Here is a 21627-nt window from a genome sequence, read left to right as displayed (position 1 = left end):
GTTGGGTGTCACGCAGCCTGTGTCTCATATGGGGTTCCCATGGGGCCGTCAGTCAGCTGGCTTTGACGTGCTGCCCTGGGGATGTGCATGTCCTGCACCCCAGGCAGCTCCTCCGCCCAGGGCCCTTACAACAGACAGGGTCCATGGCCTGTGAACTTGAGGGAGCAGGAGCAGGTTTCTGATTGTCATTAGCATTGCTTCTGGCACAGCGCGGAGTGTGTGAGTCACAGGGACCAGGAACGAACAGGCTGTTTAATCACCAGGAAGCACTGCGGGCTCTCAGAGCGCAGGGGCACTTGGGCGTCGTGGTAATCCATCATTAAAGGCAGGGCAAAAGCGTTGGGTAGACGCCCATGGCCTGCCTCTCCTTCCTGACTGCACATCTGCTTCTAAGGCCCAGCTGAGGCATCCCTTGTGTTTTATAACTACCCGGCACAGTTCAGTTACACATTTCCAGGACATGGAAAGGCTCGGTAAGGCTGGCAAGGAGCTGCAGCCTGGCAGGGTGGGTGCGGGAGGGCTTTGTGGGGCGGTGGGTGCCTGTCACCATGTGCAGCACTGCACTCGGAGCGCTGACGGCCCTGTCAGGCATGCCGGGTCATTCATCCTCCTGTGCTGCCTAATTGCACATTTTTTCAAGGGCAGGAAGTGATTACAGCCCCAACTTTGTGGCAACAGGATTAGAGTCAGCCTCTGTTTATTGGAATTTCAATCAACGAACCTTCCAGAGGAAATAAATAAAAACCCCTCTGACATTTTGATCGTGTCTGGTCTAAAAATAATTCCACCGCACTTGAAAGATTCCTGCCACAGACGTTTTGATTGCTGCATGCATCTCCTCAGTTTGACATTCACAGACACCAAAGGGTATTTTCCTCTGCCTGGCAGGGGCTGGGAGTCCTCGGGGATGCCTGGCTTTCCACTGGTGACCCGCAGTGAAATGGCCAAGGACAAGCCCCACGCAGTGGCATCTGTTTCACAGCTGCTGCTGTGCCTGTCCTTGCTGGGTGTGTGGTGACCAGGTGGCATCTTCTGCTCTGCCCGCGTGTGTAGGATGAACACCCCTTTCCGTGAGGTTTTCTAATGGCGAATTTCTCCACCCTGTGCATGGCATCAAGTCGTGGACAGGGCAAATAAAGGCTTGGGTTCAGAAAAGCAACCTGGGGCGAGGAGATTTGTGCACGAGGTTGAGCTCTGGTGGCATGTGGGAGGTTTCCTTGACCTGGGGCGCTCTCTGGGGAGGGGATGAGGGGGGCCCAGCAGATGGTGAGGGAGGAATATCCTCGGCCACCCGCAAGCCTCCGGGGGCGAGCAGATGGTGTGTGGGGAGGCTCCTGGGGGTCCTGGGAGGGGAGGCAGCGGGGGGTCCTGGGTTGCACAGGAGGCGAGAGCAGAGGGGAAACTGCCTGGGGAGGTCAGGCAGGAAAGGGAAGGCTGTGGGGAGGGGGACTGAGTGATTTCTTTTGTGTTGTGGGGATTTTAACCCGCTTTGCTGTGGGCCCTGACATTCCCAAATGAATGTCATGCTGCTCCCGGTGGTTTGATGCTCCAGCTTCTCTGGGAGTTGCTCGCCATCATTGCCTCTCTGCTCCAGCCCAAAAGGTGAGCAATAATTTCTCACGCAAGCCCCCACACCACTCCGGGCTGGGGTTTGGCCGCTTTGAAGTGCTGCACGCAGGAGAGCCTCGCCAGCCACCCCCGTCATTTGAGATCCCGTCTCAAAGGGTCACCTTCCGCGCTTGATGCTGAAGCCAGTGGAAAACAAACACTCTTTAATTACGCTGCAAGGTCTAGGGAAAGGCCTGACATTTGCTGAGGTGCCACCTGTGCTTCCCCAGTTTACCACGCAGCTTTGCCAAGGGTGTGTGATGCTGCAGGGAGGGCTTGATGGTGAAAAAGCAGGTAGGGCTGAGGATTTGCGACATGCCGGCTTCTGTTGCATAGCAAATGTGCACAACAAGAATAAATCCCCCAAACCATGATACAGAGTTGCTTGCCGGTTGCAAAATTTTATAGTAAATTGGGTTTTATTCCATTGCCTGTGCCCTCCCAAGGTAAGTCTGATAATGCTGGAGACTCATGCAGTGACCAACACAGGCCAGAATACCCTGTACCCGTCTTCGGGGCTGTCCAGCACCCAGCTGGGGAGCAGTGCCAGACCCACACCTGGGGACGGGGACACACGAGGGAGCACAGCAAAATCCACCCTGCCTAATTCCCCCGTGGAAATAGCTGGCACATCGCTGAAGCTCACTCAGCCTGGCTTCAAGGAACCCCTTAAACGTTTGCCTTCACCCCAGCACACCCACGGGTGTGAGGGCAGCAGGAGGCTGCAGAGGCATTTGCTGAGGCCTCTCGAGCTGCACGAAGGGGCTGGGGGGGCGGCCTCCCCCAGTGCCCTGGGGACAGCCCGGGCTGGAAGGGCACACGGCTGGTGCCATCTAGTGGCCTTCGGAGCCACTCGGCTTCATAAAGGCCGCTGGAGGCCCTGGGAGCTGAGGGAGCCCGAGAGGAGCCCGCAGGGTGCAAGGAGGCCGAGCTGTTTTGGGGTGCATTTCTCCCCCTGGCAGCCGTCGGGGCTCCTGCTGCAGGCGGGGGCTTTGGGATGGGGTTTCACGCTCGGCTTCACCTGGTCTAGGGCCGTATCGGCACCAAAAGACACATTCCTACCTCCACCCCGTGTGTCTTCCCACCACCTCCATCACATGGTGCTGGGTGTTGTGAAGGGCTATTGGTTTGTGAGCATTTAAAATAAACGGAGCAGTTTGTTGTATCACAGAGCCTCACAGGGTTTTGTAAAAAATATAAAGCAAATCTTGGCTAACAAATGAGTATCAGATTTTTTATTTTTATTTTATTTTATTTTATTTTATTTTATTTTTTGTTCCTTTTGCTGGATTATATCCACTGATCTTTTGTGTCTCCTAATAAGATGGGCTTGTGCTGTGCCAAATGATGTCATTTTCTTCCCCATCGGCCTGCCCAGTGTCGAGAAAGATTTGATTCTCCATTTCCAGCTGCTGCAGTTCCTGTTTTGGGGAGGATGAAAAGTGGGGATAACACCTTGAGGAGGCTGCTTGCAGCGCGGGGTGTGTGGTTCGAAGGGAAGCACAGCCGCGTGGTGATGGTGGTGGTGCTGTTCCTTCCTCCATGCAAAACCATTTAGAAAAACCCCAAGTCTCTGCAGCTCAAACCCCCCTCACTATCCGGAGGGCTGGAGCAGGAGGCGGCTTTGCCCGGGTGCTGGCAGGGAGCAGGGGGGATGTTTGATGCTGGGGTGTGTGGATGCAGCCATGCTGTCTGTGGCCCATTTTGCTCACTGGTGGCTGGGACCTAATCCAGCACAACCTAAATGTGGAAGAAAAAGCTGGGCCAGCCAGCTATGGCTCCAGGCAAGGCGGTTTCAGGGCTACCAGGCTGTTTCGGGGCTGGTCTGTCCGTGCAGCCCATGGGTCTGGGGGCTGCTGGCCACTGCTGTGGCCAGGCGGTGACGATGTGCCTGGCTGCGAGGCCAAAGCACACGCCACAACGGGCCGGACACGGCCACCATGGGGACAGGAGGGTGCCAGTCCCCTGCTACCCCTCCGTGACACCCGAAACCCACCAAACCCACCCTGGGCACGCTCCACCGCGCTGCCCTCCGCTCACAGCAGCACCGAGCCCCGTGGCTCCGAGGCCACGCGTGTTTCGTGGCGCTTCTTGCAGGATGTCCCCCAGGTGGGGCCACCTGCCGGGATGTCCCCCCGCAGCCGGGCGCTCTGCTGTCCCCCGGTGTCGCGGCGAGGCTGGGAGCAGCCGCTAGGTGGGGGTAAGACCTGCGGGAACCCGCCGAGCCCGGCGGGCTGGGGCTGCTCCCTGCCTGCCCCTAAATGCCAGGGGCAAGGGGAGAAGTGCCATGTGAAACACGCTGCAGTGAGCCAAAGCCCTAACCTACAGCAGTTTCTTTATTAGACAGATGTCCCTGGCCATTAGGGATGTAACGGGGAGCTTTCTCTTCTGCTTCGTGCCCCCCATGGTCATTAATATGATGCTAATATGACGAGCCAGCCCAGTTGGTGGCTCCTTCTCAGCAAATTATTAAACAAAACAAGCACAGAGAGGCATTCAGGCTACAAAATTAAAAACTGTATCTGGGAAATATTTTCCCCAAGACAGCAAGATGACCACGTGGGCCAGGATAGTTCTGTGGCTGCAGTTCATGCCTATCCAACACTTTTTGCAGGGAGGAAGGTGAGTTTGGGCACAGCGACTGCAGGAGTGAAGTCTCCACATCCTCAGGATGTGAGGATCCTCATCTGCCTCCCAGGGGTGAAGTGTCCACATCCTCAGGACATGAAGATCCTTATCTCCCTCCCACAGCAGGACCCATCCAACAGACCCCTGGTGCTGAGTCCCCCTGCGAGGTGGGTGCTGGGGAGCTCCTGCCCCTTGTGAGATGAACACCAGGAGTGGAGGTGAGAGCTGTTGGTGTGGCAGCCACAGCCCTGCTGGGGAGAGCTGCATGTCTGGGCTGTAGGTGTGACACGTGCGGTGCTGGAAATATGTGGGTATTTGCTAGTACTGACTGGTGTACGTAACTATGGACCGGCAGGGACCAAACAGATGGACCCAGAAGGGGTCTTCAGAAATTATAAAGTTTCTCCGTGATGCAACACAGGATCAATTCTCTTGGTGAAATATTTTTATAGCCTGATATTAAATATTTCCAAAGACCCCAGTCTGTCCCACCTGATTGCCTTGCCTTTCCTTGCCTTCCCTGTACCTCAGCCTATTGCATTCCCTCCTAGATACATTTTTTTACCTTCTTAAGGGCCAACATCTTGTCTCCTGTCCCCATATTTCCTCAGTTAAGCTATGTTGCTTCTTTCAATGTTTTCTCAGGCATCACTGTTCCTGGACAGTCAGTTTTCCTCTCTATTTTCCTTTAGACTCTGGAGGTGGATTGCCCAGACCGGACACTGTACAGTAGCTCATCCTTGATGATGACAGCTAGAGCAGGAGAGTTACTTTCCATGCTGTGAAGGTGTCAACTTGTTTTTGCAAGTCCCAGCTAGAGATTTCCTTTTTTCACAGCAATGTGTTGACACAACCCATTCATGACCCTTTATTACTCCAGAGTGTTTGGATTTTTTGCAGAACAGGCAATTTCCTCCCGTTACTTGTGCAGTTGTTTACGTCTGTGTCATTGTACTGAGCTGTACTTGTTCTGGTTGAATTGTATCCTATTGATTTTTTTTCATAGATAACTTCAAGATTAAATCCTGTCCCTACCCCCTGTCACCCTGCTTGCAGTCCCTGAAGTTTTCATGAGCATCCTCTGCAATTTGGCACCCAAATGCTGAACAAACTTGGCTTGGAGCAGACTCCTGTGGCCCCACACTCAACACCTCCGTGCTGTTTTGCTCTCTGACTGTGAGTCTCCATCCAGGTTTGTGTTGGCATGGAAGTCCCAGTTTTCCTTCTCCGAAAGCCTCCGGTTTATTTAGGCTGCAGTTGGATGCACAGTTTGTTAGCATTATCTTATTTCATTTACTTTTTGGCAGCACAGCTGGCATAAGCAGCCCTCTCTTCTCCCCCTCCCTGTGCTGGAGCAGCCGTGGGGGCAGAGCCCAGGGCTGCGTGTACTGCAGGGGGCTGAGCAGGGGGCAGCAGAGCTGGGTGGGGGGGGGCACAGCCTGCTTAAACCACGGCTGCTGCTGGAGCAGATGCACCTCTGAGCACTTACAGCTGTGTCCCGTGGTGCTTTTCCATCCCTTGATAATGGTATCTGTGCTTTGGCTTTCCAGTTGCTCCCCAGATGCTCGTGCCACAGTTTGACGTGAATCCACTGGAATTTAAATAACTGTTGTTTTTTCTGTAATTCCCTCTTAAAGTTCAGGGGATTAAAGAATTTATGAGTCAGCTGAATTCCCATCACACTCCACATCCCTCTGCTGCACTGGGAGATTTCTTCATGCCTTCAATATTATTTCCTGAGGAGCTGCCAGCTCCCCCAAATTCCACTTTCTCCTTAGACTGACCTGCCCCAGGGTGTCTCATCTGTTTCAGCTGAAACCTACCCCCGCTGACTTCATTGTTCCCAGCTCCTCCCATCCTAGGGAGCTTTTTCCATCCTGGTCCCTAACTCACCATGCATCATCTCGCCTTCACCCTGTCCCTGGCAGCTGGTCCAGAAGGGGGTCGGGAAGTGGGTGCTGAGCCCTGTGTGCTCTGTGCAGGGGTGAGGAGCACATCCTGAAGTGTCCGTGGACAAGCCTCTATGGAAGGGGGCTCCAGATCAGGGGGGGCTGGAGGGAAAGGCAGAGGGAGTCTCCACAAAAGTGAGCTGGGGTGTAAAAAGAGATCTGAGAAGGAGGAGAGCGCAGAGTTGGAGGGCAAACAGGCTGCCTGATGCAGCCTCCATGTGGGGGGACACAAAAAAGGGGAAGGAGAGGCTGGAGGCTGCAAATGAGGTGAGGTGTGGGCAGCACAGGGCTGTTTTGGGAATGGGAGCCACCCTGAGCAGGTGAACTTCAGATAAATCCATTTGGCGGCTGAGCTTTGGGTCAAGAAGTCTGCGGGATGCTCTAGGAGGCTGGTGGCTGGCTCGGCACGCATGGCCCTGGGAAGAGCTGCTGGAGGGCAGCACTACTGCAGCTTCCATCTTACAGCTGTGGCCCTGCTGCTCCGTGCCCTGCCACATCTTGTTGTGCTTGTCCAAGCAGTAGAAAGCTGCAGGGGTGTTGTTTGTCCTGTCTTGCTGTAAGGCCATGCAGGTAAACCAAAATTGCTGTCTAGCCTGGTCTTCAGTGGAGGCTGAAATGCCAGACCCATTTGGGCTGAGGTGTGTGCTTAGGGCTTTCCCTCTCCAGCCCCAGCAGAAAGCTCTAGGCTGGATTTAAGGGCTGCCAGGGCTGGAAGGCTACAGGAAAAGCAGCGATTCTGGGAAACCACGTGGTCCTCTCACGCTTTTGGAAGCAATCAACGCTGCCAGCCATGATGCAAGCTCAGATTTCTGCATGCTTTAGGGGGCCGTGTGAAGGCTGTAGCTACTGCAGAAGGCAGATCATGACAGAGTCATTTGTTTGGAAAAGTCGTGCCCTTCCCCAGGGAGAGCCTCCATCCACGGAGAAATGACAGACAGCTGCCTGGGGGGAGCAGCACTCTGGTTTCGCTCAGACACTGCCTGATTTTTCTTCTGTGTAAATGCAGAGATGTTCATGTTAGCCTCTGATGTTTTGCACAATACTGGATTCCTAAGGTTTCAGCATTGCTGAAATCCTCTTTTTAACCCAGAAATGTTTCAGCTGGCTACTCCCCTCTTGGCCACAAGTGAGGCTGAGGATAAGCTCCGTGGCTGGCCCAGGTTCCCTGGGGCTGCTGCACCTCCGAGCTGCTGAACTCCGAGCTCTGTGCTGTGCAGAGGGAATTTATCATGAAATGAAGCAGTCAGAAGGTATTGCCGCATCCTTTTCTGTTGTCTGTTTCTGGGTAGCTCCGCTCTCAGCATTGCAGGAGAAGCTTCATCTCCTGCAGGGCAACCGGTGGTGGCGTGGCTGTGCCTCGCCCCTCAGCATCAGGATCCTCACCTGTGAGCCTGGCAGCCCTTGGAGATCTTCCAGCAGGCTCTTTGGCACTTTTTCCAGGTCTGGCCACCATGCAGGAGCCACCCACCTTATTCTTCTGAGGAGGAGGCAGCTGGAGAGCAAGCTCACAGCTGGCCTCTTGGCTTGGACAAGGCAGCACATCTGCAGGGCTGACTGAGGAGCAGCTGCGGGCCAAAGCCAGCCCCATGCGTGTGAGTAAGGGGCACAAGCACTTTTGGTCACATGTGGTTTGCCTTGAAGAGCAGCTGTTGGTGGAAGACAGGCTCTGGCTGAGGCTGTGAGAACCTCTGTTCATAACTTTTCCTGTTAGCGAAGAGTCACTGCAGGTCAATGGCAGCAGCCTTCTTCTCCAAGTGTTGCAACATCTCCTGCTGCACCCTGATGCAGCTCTCTTTTGCTTCTGAGAGGCGAAGGGCTCTCTAAAAACACCCAGAGCAAAGGCTGTCCTCCACCTGGACTGATGCCTCCAGCATCTCCCTCAGGCTGTGCTGTGAGCTGTCAGGGGGGCTTGGAGGCAGGGGCAGCAGCCTGTCCTCATGGAAAACCGCCGCTGCTGGCCAGAAGGATCCCCACCAAAGTCTTTCATGTCTCATTTGCTGACAACACATGCAGGAGAGAGTTGTCCCAGTAATGGACATATTGCCAGCGAGATGGTCCCGTGGAGGGGTCCGGAGCATATGGCTGATGAACAGAGGCTGCAGGAGCTGGGCTTGCTTATCCTGGCAGAGGAGGATAGAGGATAACTTGATAGCAACTTGTTTGGAGAGTGCTTGCAATGGTGACAGAGCTAAACACGCCTCAGAAGCAGCAGGTGGTATGCCTGGGGGGAATGGGCACAGGTTAGGTGGAAACTTCATGTTCAACATCAGGGAATAAAAGCTTCCCTAGGGGTTCATGCAGCCCAGAGGGGTGGTGGACTCTCCACGTGGAGGGTTTCAAGGTTTTGCTATGCAAAACCATGGGCTGACCTGAGCTTGTACTGCAGATGGTCCTTTGTTGAATGGGAAGGGGGACTGGAAGGTCCCAGAGCTACCTTCCAGTGGTGCCATCATCCTGCAAACTCTTTGACCAGGCAGAGCTCACTTAGAGCTTGTCTGAGGGCTGATGATAGTACCATTGCTTCTCAGCCACCTGGAAAGAAGCGGGAGGAGAAGGCTCTGTGGCCTTTGTCTGAAGCATTGCTTTCCCAAGCATGAAGCAACAGGGAGGCTGATGGAGCTGAGAGCTGGGGTCAAAAACACTCTTATCCTTCCGTACATTGTAAACATTGACCTATTGCACTAAGGGAAAGGGCAAAGAGAGGGAAAACATAAATAAGAGTGGACCAGAGAGGTTTGCAGCTCCTCGCAGTCACAATTCAGTTTTCTTCACCACACGCCATGGTGGGATGGGACCAGAAGGGACAGCCAAAGTCGCAGCCAGGGACCAGACAAGAGCACGATGGAAGGACAGGAATTTACTTGTGCCACTGGATGGCCCTCCCCACTCTGAAGCCTGTTGGTGTCAAGGACCCACATTTTTGTATCACTTAGTGGGAAGCGAGGCCTCCCAAGAGCCTGCGGCAAGGGTGGAATTTCTCACAAGGCCCTGGTTTCTTAGGGCATCGAACCAGGAAGAGATGCTTGCTCGGGATGTTTGTTCTTGTTGATAGGGCTGGAGCATAAACACATGTCCTAGCTGCAACCAGGGACATGAGGCAGGCTCCAGGCTCGCATGAAACCAGAACTCCACAGTGAAAAGATTTGAGTGAGCTAAAGTTGACCTGAATTTGTAGAAGTTCCTTTCTTGTAAATACGTTTTCTATATTTAATATAGTATTAGCCATGTTTTGTTTTCCCACTGGGTGACAAGAAGAAAGAGCACAGAAGATAATTTTGGGGAAGAGCCATGAAGGGACTGATTTACCAATCTGAGTTCCCAGACTTCTTTTGAGCTCGCAGCTGAGTGTAATTGAGGTTTGGCAGGGTCTGTATTTAAATAGCAGTATCTGTATTTAAAAGCACTTGATGTTGTTTTGTTCCTGTTGCTCCCTCTCCATCCTTGGCTTTCTGAGTATAGTTCAGCTTTTAGCAACCACAGCATCCTACACTGGGGAGCTGCTGCAGTCTAATTACATACTCTGTGAGAAAACACTTCATTTTTTCTGGCTTTGGGTCTTGCGCCTACTACCTTCATCTGATACTTCATGTGTAGGAAGAGACAGTTTTTCTCTTTCCACCCTCTCTAGTCCTCATTTATTTTGCAGACCTTCATTCTCATTTGTCCCATTTCCAGCCTAGAGGATCCTGTCCAGAGCTCTGTCATCCCTCTGCTAACCCCATACCTCTGCTCTGGACCTTTTCCACTTCTGCTGCCACCTCTTTGAGATGGAGGGACCCAAACTGCACACAGCCCTTGAGCTGGGGCTGCCCTGACTTTGTGTTGTGGCATAATTTCTTGTTCCCAATGTGTTCACTTTTTCCTCTGTTAGTAACTCCTACCATTTAATTTAAGGTTTCTGCTCACTTCCTTGTCTTAGGTATCATTTCCACAGAGCTGTCTGCCCAGGATGTCATTCTGCTGCCCTGTTTTGTATGTAAAATAAGGATTTTGCATCCTGTTGCCTGGATCTCCTCTGTCACCTGCCATTTGAACACCTGCTTGCTCAGGCTCATAAGGCCACCTGCCAAGAATCAGCTGGTATCACCTGCGGTGCTGTCACCTGCCTGTCCGCCCCTGTACAGGTTCCTGCAGAGATCCCAGCACAACCCCAGTGTGAAAGTGCTCCTTATTCCTAACTTTGTTCTGTTGCTTGTCCCTGTGAGGACTTTCTGCTCCCTGCGAAGCAGGGCTGGCTTCTCCTGGTGCATCACTGCTATCTCTATGTCCACTGACTCCATCTTCAGTGTTCATTCCCTGGGTGCATGACCGAGAATGGAGAAGGCAGCAGGGGACAAAGACTCCTGCCAGGTGCCAGCACCACCCAAGGGAGGCGACACGGCCCCAGCTGATGTGCATTGACAAGTGTGGTCAGCGTGGGGACAGACAAGGCTCCCGAAGCCTCTGGGAGGTCTGTCTGTGCACGTCCCATTCACAACTCGGCTTATCTCCTTGTTTTCAAGCAGGAATGGTATTTCTGGGCCATGACGTTCCTGTGGCAGAAGGGATTGGAGGCTGTCCTGCATGTCCTGTGTGTCAGACACATTGTCCCTCCAGCACCAGCCTCACCGCCAGAGGACACAGGGGGCCTTTCTCCATCCCCACACTACACTGGACCATTGGATCTCAGGGTGTGAGGATCCTCCTTCTTGTCTCCAAGGGTACGAGAAAGGGTTTCTTCATAAAAAAAACAAGGCAGGCAGGAAGCACGTCTGTGGAAGGGACACACAAATGGCAACCAAGCAAAAAACTCAGATGCTCTTGTGGAGTTGCTTCATGGTGAAAACTGTTATTCTGGTTTCTAGGGGGAAATGGCCCAACTGTGAGTGGGAGGAGGTGCACATGGCTGGGGATGCCACTCACATGGCAGTCAGCCTCTGCTGCTGTGCCCCACGTGAGGATGACCTCTGGGAGCTGCTGCTCACAGCACGGCAGAGCCCAAAGGCCTGGGGGACCCTGCAGGGCAAGATGTGGTCAGCTTTGGTCCAAGAAAGTGATTTAAAATGTCAGATTGCCTTAAGCCCCTAGAGGCGAAATTGCCCCCACATGGTAAAGTTTCTTCAGTTGGGTCTCTGGGGCCTGGGTAGGTGTGGGGTGCAGCTTGGGCTCTTCCCCTCAGGCTGCCCCGCATGGCTTGGCTGATCTGTTTTCCTTGGCTGAGGAGACACTGACTTTTCTCTGCCCTTTCCTCGCTATCCAACCCTCAACCACAGTGACCCCTTACTAGAATACACCAAAGTGCGCCAAGAGGAAAATTGTGCCCCCAAACACATTAACTGTCTGGAGTTCGTTTTCTGAAGAAAAAGAGTGTTTTGAGACCTAGTGGTCTACAGACAGAAGCACCCTTTCTGCCTCATCCTCGGTCCAGCTGCCATGATCGGTGGCACAGGGACACCGGCACCAAAGGCTCTACTGGGGGAAGACCTTCACGCCGAGCTCCAGAAAGCACCCAAAGGGCTGAAGTGCCAGCTCTTCCCCTTTCAGAAGTTACTTCGCACTCTGGCCCAGATGTGTTCTCTGGTGTTTGAGCATTTGGGGACCTGGGTATTTGGCAAAGGAGAGCTGAATTCTTTCATGGGCTTCCTGGTCTTCTGTGTTTCAGTCTCAAAAGGGAATCAGAGGACAAATCCTCTTTGGTACCTACTTGTGCTTATGTGTACTGACAAAGTTTGTAAACCTGGCCCTCAGGAACCTATATTTCTGTAAAATCAATGAGACTGAGACTCTAGAGAGACAGAACATGTGAGGGGAACCAGTTTGAGCTGAGATGGGTGTGTGTGCTGCAGACATCGTTGCTCAACATGAGGAGCACGGGGAAAAACAGACATGGCCAGGGAACATAGGAAACTTGCTGTTAAATGCTGTGATATTAGCTCACTGGTTTTCTTCAAGATTTCAGATAAAGAAGTGAAAAAAGTGAAATGGGTTGAGGCAGAAAATAGGGAAACTCAGATCTGCCATGCAGTCAGTGACAGTGACACAGGGAAAGTACCAGGGAAGTGAGCCATTGCAGTAGAGCTGTGGACCCGCTGCAGGAACACGATACTACAAGATCTCTGCGTGCCCTCTGACGTCTGTGTCCCTGGTTTCCATTACTCCCTGGACATGGCTGTCTCCAAGGGTGAAGCCTGGCTCTTCAGGAGCCTGCAGGCAGGGCCGGGGTGAAGGGCAGCAAGTGCAGAAGGAGATTGCTGTATGTGGGTCCTTCTGCAAGGGAAGTGGAGTGTGGTTGACCATGCAAGAGCATGGGCTGTGCCTTCAGGTTGACTCTCCATTTTGCATGCAGACCCCAATGTGCATCTGGTCACAGACGATGATAGAGGTGGTGCCACTGGATCCATCCCTGAAGTCTGTGAATAAACAAGTTCATATCATTCAGGAGGGATCCATTCCACATGCACACTGATACTTTTGCAGGCAGGTTTTGCAGCAGGTAAAGGAAAAAAAAAAAAGCCAACCACTGCTGCAAACAAAATTTCCATTTCCAATCTCCCTGCCTTAGCCTGGTTGAAAATCAAGGCTGGTCTGGTGGCTGAAAGGTGCACGGTGTCCTTCGGGGCTGGGCTCATTGCTGTCCTGCTGCAAGCTCACCATGTGTGCCCGGGGACAGGTCACATCTCCTGCTCTGCAAAAGGCAGCACAGCTCTTTTCCCTGGCATGCAGAGGGAATAATACTCAGCCCTGGGCTGCAATCCTGGACACAAGGGGCCATCCAAATAGATGTCTGTTCCAAGGGGGAACAAGGCCAAATATCTCCTTGCCCCAGTGAAGCATAATGGGATATCTACAGTGGTATTGCTAAGCATCTGGCCTGGCCTGAAAACAAAACTGCAAACTATTTATTTCTTCAAGAATTTTTTGGCTTGGCCCAATTCCACTTACATTTTGAACTGAAGCACACTTTAATGGCTGCAGGGAAGTGCCTTGTGCTGGAGGGAAAAATCAGACTGTGTGTTGTAGGAAAGGCTTCTCATCCCAGTCCTGTCCAGTTTATCTGTATGCTTAAATCCATGCAGAAGAACACGACTCAAAAATCACTTCTATGGTTACAGCTCGGTATAGGCGTAGCAATGTGGACTGTGTTATTTTGACTGAACTATGCAGGCTGTTCAGGGCTGATTTCTCTCAGCCGTTGTTTGCCCAATGAGACTTGAGATGACCGAAAGTTCTCTTGCCAATACTTTCCTGTAATGAGGGAGAAATTAAAGCAAACAAACACAAAACAAAGCAAACATAATTCAACTGTGTGGAGGAGGGCCAATAAAAATAACTCCTCATGCCCTCATTTTTTTGCTCAAAGCAGGCTGACCCTGTGGATGCACGCTGTGGCTGTGTTAGCAGGACAGTGGCATTGCGAAGTCTGTGTGCGTGGCTCTGCCGTGCTGCTGGAGACACTTGGCAGCTCCACTTAAATTTGAAAAGTGGGTCTCACTAGGCACCCGGCCAGCCTCGCACAATGGCATCTCTTCCCCAAAGAGTTACAGGCTAAAACCTGTGTTGGACAGGGAAGAGAGCAGAGGGCAGAGGAAATACGATACTGAGGGCACAGGCTATGCGCATTCCTGGGCTGATGAAATTGCCGTCTGTCTGGCGTCTGTACTCTTGCAGTTTTTATAACGCTGGTGGCTGCAGTCAGCCCTCAGCACCCAGAGACAAAACGCTGGCTTTGTTTCCCATCAAATTCCCGGCACTCCTTCAGGAATAACAGGGCACAGCAGCAGCTGGATCTGCTGCAGTGCAGAGGCTTGGGTTGTGGCTGGGCAGGAGCAGTTTGAGCCAAAGGTGCAACCTGGTGTACAGCCACAGGGGTTTCCTCCTCTTCACAGTGAGCACCCACACTGGGGATGTCAAAAGCTCACACGCTGCTGAAAAATTACCCATCTCCTCTAGGTGATAAGCAAGAAAAGACCAGTCTGTTTTCCAGACCTACCACATCCCCTCTGAGCCTGACGCCATTTCCTTGATGCCTGGTTTCAGCAGACAGCTTTGTGTAAATGTCTTCTTCTTGCTAAGTACAAATACCTTCTTCATGTAGCGAGGCCTTCAGCATCATCTCAAACCTCTGTGAGAAGATCCCTGAGCTCCCCATGGGCAGCTTGCCATGCCCATTTTCTTTTCCCTCCTGGCTCAGCAGGCTGTTGCTTGAGGTAAGGGACACAGCTGTGTCCACCAGGGCTGGGTGAGGATAAAAGTAGCTGACTGATGCTCCATCAGCTGGTGCTGCACATGCTTGATGGCCAACCCATGGATGAACGCCCGCTGGCAACAGCAGTCACAGCTCAGCACGTTCCTGGCCTGGTGCAAGTCAGGGGCACTTCTGTTCCTTGGCTCCAGCATTGTGCAATGCGTGTGAGTGCTCTTGTGTTTTGTGGTCAGCTCCCCCTCCTCCCTGCCCTCCCCTTTACTGATCCGTGCGTTACTCAGTATTTAGTCTGTCTAGAGAAGACAGCGAGTGATGTTTGATGACATTTAGTAATGGCATTTCTTGAGTTCAGCCGGATGAAGGAGGGACAGTTAAGGGAGAGCAGACACATGCACACTCCTCTGCAAAATGACAGTGCCTTGATCTGGGCAGCTGAAATCAGGGCTAAAGAGCGCTCTGGCCATGCAGCTCAGGAAGGGCCCCTTTTGTCCTGGAAGCTGTGGTTGAATACAGGGCTGAGTTTAGGACCAGTTTCTGGTGCGTGTGAGACTGGTCTTACAGATTGGTCAAGGTGCATCTGCAGGGCTGTGGTCCCTGATGCTCTGGGGCAGGAGAAGGCAGGCTACTCTCCCTGCCAGGGTTGCATGGCTGTTTAGCTAAATTTTGGCATAGTCCACTGCCGAAAGCTTCACTCCTGAAGGTGTTTTGGCCTCAGACAGCACCAAAGCTTCACAGACTGAGAAAGAAATACAGCTGGAAAGCGTGCGTTTTTTATTTTTTTCTCCCTCAAGTGGTGGAAATACCGAAACATTCCTTGGCATGCTTGGTACTATACAGTGAAAGGGAAATTATCCATTCTCTGCTCATTTTTTTTTTTTTTTTTTTTCTTTTTTTTTTTTTTTTTCCAAGCAAGAAGTGAAACTGCATTAGGAACAGTTGGCTATGTGGAAACACAGGAGATTCAGATGGTTGAACCTCCACAGTGTATCATTTATCATTGACAGTGCTAATGTTACCTTTGGCAATGGTTGCCCTGCCTACAGATCAATGGAAAATGAGTATTTGCCTCTAGCTAATTGTGTCACTGACAAATACAGAGGCAGACGTACAAAGCCAGTCGTCGTCTGACCTTGAAGGCTGTGTCTCTTGGGCTTTCAGTTGCAGCTGTGATGTCCATCCCATGTCCAAGTGCTTGCCCCAGGCTTGTGCTATGAACTAGAGAGCCCCTGAGGCCACTGTGTCCCTGGAAGATGCCTCTGCTGTCCTTGCCTGTGAGTGCTTGCAGCTGGGATTGTTTGGGGGAGCCCTGTTATCATGTCTCAGCCCCAGTCTGTGGAATTGCCGTTTCTGGAGGAGGAGTGCTGTGGTCTGCTGGGGTGACCAATGCTGCCCAGTCACCTCACACAGCAGTTACCCCAAGCCAAGCTGAAGTAAGAGCACAAGCACGATGAAAGATGTGTAAGAGTGTCTGCTTGCACTAACACAACACCAGCATGGCTCCCTCGTCTTTCCACTCTTGTGCTCAACTGGGAGCCTCCGGCAGAGACTCATCTGCAGGAATATTTGAAGAACTTTGCTTAGAGACCAGGTCAGGGTCTCTCCTTCTGGTGCTGATATCAGACCACCCTCCCCTCCCACAGCACAACCATCATCCTCTAGCATCATCTCAAGACATGTAGGCAGGTATCATCTTCCTCCTGGGAGCCACGAGGTAGACCATCTGCTTGACTGCAACAACAAATGTTCCCCATCCTTACATACAAAGGCAAAGATTCACCTCCTGCAGTGACTGCCTGACAAATGGCACAGGGCTGCCAGGAGAGCTGAAACTCAGGTGAAACACTAGAACCCAACAGCTGCATATAGCTTGTCACTGGCCACTGAGACCAAAGATACCAACCCCTGGGGGCTGATGGCCACCCTTGTTCTTTTGGGCATACCCCTTGTCTAAAAATAGCTTCAGAATTCAGGGAATTAAGAATTGTTGGGCTCCAAAATTCCAGTCCTGAATGGTGAAAATAGAGGTAAGATAGTAAAATTATACTGTATTTTGTGGTTATTAACTTATTTTGTACATTGGGTGAGAATTGCATGATTGAAGTCTCACAAACCTGCAGAAGATAGAGGAGTTCTCTAGATATTATTTGTTTCATAACATGTCAATGTTCCTACAGCACTATCAACATGAATGGCCTGAAATTTCTGATGTTTTCATTAAATAGAAAATTACCAGAAGGAACAATAACCAAAACCCATACTGACACTCATCTAGGCACACGCTGTGGCAGGACATGGAAAGAGGAAGGAGGTTTTACACTTCAATATGACCAATTCTCAGATCCCACATGTTGTGACTTTACCAAACTAAATACCCTGATTTGGCCCCTTTCCATTGAGAAAAAATGTTGAATTTCCAGAAGACAGTGTGCTTTGAAGGGCTGAAACTGGGCAAAAGGCTGGATACCAAGTGTCTGTAAGAACAACAGCCGTTGTGGTAGTAGCATGTGTGGAGCCATGCCTGATGCTCCCCAGGGTACAGTTGGCCCTTCTGGCTGCCAGGGCATGCTGCTGGCTCACGTACAACTTGCTGTCAACCAGAACCCCCAGATCTTTTCATGGGGCTGCTCTCCAGCCTCTGGTACCCCAGTCTGTACAGATATCCAGGGGTGCCCCTTTCCAGGTGCAGAATCCAGTACTTGCTTTTGTTAAATATCATGTTGTTGGTGATTGCCCAGCCCTCTAATTTGTCAATGTCTCTCTGCAAGGCCTCTCCACCACTGAGACAGTCAACAGCTCTTCCCAGTTCAGTGTTCATATGAGTTAAGTTCTTCTTATGAGACAGCAGAAACTCACACTGGAAAGAACATCATACCTGGACAGAAATAGTGCTATTTCATACAGAAGTAGGTTTTTTTTCTTGTTCAGAAATAGTGTTACACAGAGAGGTGAGCTATTGCCTGTTGCCCACAGTGGACGTGGACAGAGAGGTTTTGAGGTAGGTGGAAGGAGGGTGGAAAATTTTCTTTATTGAACAGCAGTTTCTACCCAAGAAAAGGTGGCTTAAGAGTTTGTTCTGGATGACAGATGAATCTTGTCTGTCTTTAAAAGCTGCTATTGATTTCATGCTGTACATGCTGATCTGACAAAATGTTCCCCAAGTAAATGCAATCTGAGCTTCTTGAGAGAGGCTTTATAGAGAAATCAAATCAAACAAAAATGGGAACATGGGTAGTTCATGCATTCCACAGTAATACTGTAGTCTTTATGATATTTTAATGGATCAGAAGGGGATCCTGAGCTGGACAGTTAAACAAAGGCCAACAAAAGACTTTTGAGCACAGCTAGAGACATGGCAGGTACTTGAAGGCTCCTCTCCCATCTTCACGTTCTCTATTTCTGTAGCCTTGTTTCTCTAGGGCACCTCCTATGTTTTCCTTACTGCTATACAGCAAAGGTTATCTGGATTGCTGCTTGTGCTGGCTGTGTTTTGCCTGCTCTAGGATTAATGGATTTACCCATGAGATCTTTGAAAGCTGCCACGGTTCCTCCAGGAGCAGGTCTAACCCTCCCAGATTATGCAAGAGTTACCCTGGTTCAGTTCCTCCCTATTTTCAATGACATTTATGGGTCTCTTTGCTCCCATGAAATCTCAGGACCAGTCTGTGGGTCCTGCTTGCCTCTCTTGAGTCACCCTGAGCCCTCTGATCCCTTGGAGGTAGAGCGGGATGTCCCTTATTGAGCATCCTGAGCTGCCCAGATCTGTCTCTGTCGCTCCCCACATGTTGAACACAGGGAGTGGGAAGCTGCAGCCGACTTTTGAGGGTCCGCATATTCCCATGCAGGTTATTGAAAGAGCTGTGTGGCAACACATAACGTTGGGGCTGGGACCTTGTCATGAACAAAGGGTGAGTGAAGGTGACAGTCCCTGTCCCACCTCTCAGGGGGCTGTCGCTGCTTCTTGTGGCCATGGTGTAGGGTAGAGGGGATGGTAACAAAACCAAAGGGCAGAAACAACCCTACATTAACTAGGACATTGCACTGTTACCCTTATCCTGACAGTTTATCTAATCTGTACACATGGCTTAGCTCTCAGGCTCTTGCCAGGGGGGACTTAGATGTTGGCCTCCAGCCTTTGGGATAGGGCTTGAAAGCTCTTGAAGACTCCAGGACCAATATTGTTGTACCCGAGAGTTTGTTATCACCTCCTCCCTTTCAGAGTTAATCTCTCCCATCACAGCTGTTCCAACATTAACGAATACTTTTGAGGGCTCAGCTTTTCTGCTAAATGATAAGTTTTCCTCTTTTATTAGTCCATTAGTAGAGTTATTACAGTTCAAGTGCTCTGTCCTGTTTGGATGAAAACTACTTAGATAAATAACAATGCACTCATCCTTCTAAAATGATGGCCTTTCTGGGTGCTGTTACTTGACATGCCCTACTGGTCCCAGCTGCTGAATTAAGGGTTGAAATGTTAGGAGGACATGGTACCAGGCGGCATTTGGAGGGGAGCTGGGGTGAACATCTGAGACTTGTGGCGTGGTAAAAGAAGTAAATGAAAACCTCCAAGGGGACAAGACATGAAGCAGAGATGAAAAATGGTTTTGTTGCAAAGGCTGGTCAGTTCAAAAGGAATTTTTAAACCCAATTTCTAGAGGAGGAAGACCTGGGTAGCAAGCAGAAATAGTGTCCAGCAGGTGGGAACACTTTGCAGAAACATATTGCCTTAAAAATATGCAATTAACCCTCCTCCAGCAAGGTGCACCTGGACAGCCTGATGTATGCAAGTGCTCCAGTGCATTCGCTCTGGTTTTCCTGCAGGTGAGATGTGCTGGTCTCTGGGACCATGTGGGGTTGCACCTTTGCTAAACAGGAGATCTGTGGCTGCTGCACTGTTGAGTAATTCATAAATTTCTCCTGACATAAGCTGCTCTCTATTCAGATGGCTACAGGAGAGCTATTTTGTGTTTTTAAGGTATCAGTGTGGGTGGTGTGGCCACATCCTCTTTTAAGTCATGCAGGAAGGCAGCAATTATTCTCATGGGTTTCAATTTACAGCGTGACAGTGCTTTATGCAAGCAGGGTTTTGCTAGTGTCACACCCAGGCTTACCAGCATCCAGCCCGCTCCTCAAATGCCCTTCCTCCTCGGTGCTTTCTGATGCTGGTTCTTGCCCGTTTGCTCCCCAGTACTGGCTTTCGACGCAAGCTGCATGAAGCAGAGACGGGGTGATGGGCAGCTGTGCTGGGACATGCAGGAGCCTGCAGCCTGTGTGCCCGAATTCACTCAGGGAAGGATGCTCAGCTGCTTACTGCAGCAGCTCCTTGCTTTCCGGAAACTCTGTGCATTGCCAGCCTCCTCGGCCTATTCCCAGCGGACTGCCATTCCCAGTTTTACTCCAATTAAAGTTCATATCAGCTAAACTAAATACAAGGTTTTTAAATGGATGTTGACAAATTGCTGCCAGATCCTTTGTAATTGCACTTACTCCTCCTGTTTTATGGATTGCACTCTTACTCTGTCAATTACCAAAGCATCAGGCACTTTGGTCTAGGGTCTCTCTTCAGACCTGTGGGTCAATGCATCCTACAGCCTTTAGTCCAGTGCTGTCATCTCTCAGGGGACCCCGGTGAGAGGATCCAGCTCTAAGGGGAGGAATCACAGGCTTTCTGGTATCTTAAATCTCTCTCCAGGTCTGCAGCCCTCAAAGCTTCTTGGCTGGCTCTAGCTGGAGCTTTCTGCCTTTTTTTTTTTTTTTTTTTTTTTTTTTTCCCACTCTATCAGCACTGCCTGCCTTGTTGCACGCTCCCACTCCTCTTTGCTTTCCTTTCGAGAAAGGCCAAGACTGGCTGATGCCCTAACAGGGTCCCAGGCAGCCCCTCAGTGCTGGGCTGGTGCTTGTTGCAGTGGAGGATGATGCTGAAGGCTGAAGGAAGATTTTCCCCATCCCATGCCAGAGGGACAGGAGCTTTTTGGCTGTTTTGGCTTCCCTGCAGGATGGACAATGGTTTCCCAAGTGCCATCGGGGACCTTGCATGCTGCAGATGTAGAGGAGGAGCAGTGACTTGGCACAGCCTTTGGTATGCTGTGGTGCGCATCCCTGGGTCTTTTGTGCTGCAAATTGCCTGCTGCCAGGTGATGGAAGTGCCTGCTGGGATGGATGGGCAGGGAGCAAGGAGGCGGTGTGTGTCCCTGCCTGCTGCGCTGGATGCTGCAGGCTGGTGTCCTGCATGGCGCTGATAACAACCGAGTCACTGAGCTGGGACTGCCACAGCAACTGTGCCGAGGAACCAGCTGTCTTAGCTCTTTTATAAAGCTGATTTTATTTGTTTCCTCCTGCCTATCTGCTCTGCCTCTAAAGAGGGGCAGAGAGCAACATCAGCAGAGGCTGCATGATAAAATCCAGCCACACTGACCACAGCCAATTTTATTTAGTCAGTTCACAGGAGTGCTATTTATCAGTATGAACCTAGCACTGTCATCAGGAGCCATTCGTGCAACCCTCTGAAAGTACCTGGCTATGTGTAATGTGCCACATGTGAATAAATGCCATTGTAAATGTCGAGTCATACAGGAAGGTAAATAAATTGGCTTCCTGGGCTCATTAGAGCTGAAAGCTAAGAGTTTTGTAGCAGGAAGAGAATTGCACAACATGGTTCCATATGGCTTATGAAATGTGTATGAAAACCGTTTTCTCCTACCCATCCTAATTATGATATATAAATAGGTTTACTATTTTCTTTTGAGTACTTACTTAGTTGATTTTTTTTGAAAGGCCAATGTAATCACTTGTATGATGCATTTCTCTAGGCCCTCAATAGCTCTCTAAATCAAAATGTAATTATTTATAGCAATAACATGACCTTTCACTAATTGGGAAAGAAAATGTTGCACAATGGGTGACAGCTGTCATGAGTGCTCAGCACTGTTAGAAGTTACTTTGGCATTTGGCTTTAAGTTGTAGCTGGGATAGGTGTTTAAGTAATGTGTAATAAACTTTGAGATTGTTACGTATATATGGGCTTTGGTGAGAATCTGAGTGTGCTCATGGAAGGAGAGCCATGCGTGTGGCTCGCACCCCAGCAGAAGGTCTGGCAGCAGACTGAAACCCAAGCGCTGTTTTAAATGATATATAAATATCAAGTGCTAAGAGAGCAGCCGTGGGCCAGCAGTGCCAGCTGGGGCCAAACTCTGTCTTTCCTAAAGTCACATGCCAACAGGAGAAGAAACAGAAATGGAGGAAGCAGTAAGGACAAGACACATC

Source organism: Oxyura jamaicensis, chromosome 5, assembly GCF_011077185.1.
Source record: "Oxyura jamaicensis isolate SHBP4307 breed ruddy duck chromosome 5, BPBGC_Ojam_1.0, whole genome shotgun sequence".
NCBI classification, from domain to species: domain Eukaryota; kingdom Metazoa; phylum Chordata; class Aves; order Anseriformes; family Anatidae; genus Oxyura; species Oxyura jamaicensis.
This window is presented reverse-complemented; position numbering follows the sequence as displayed.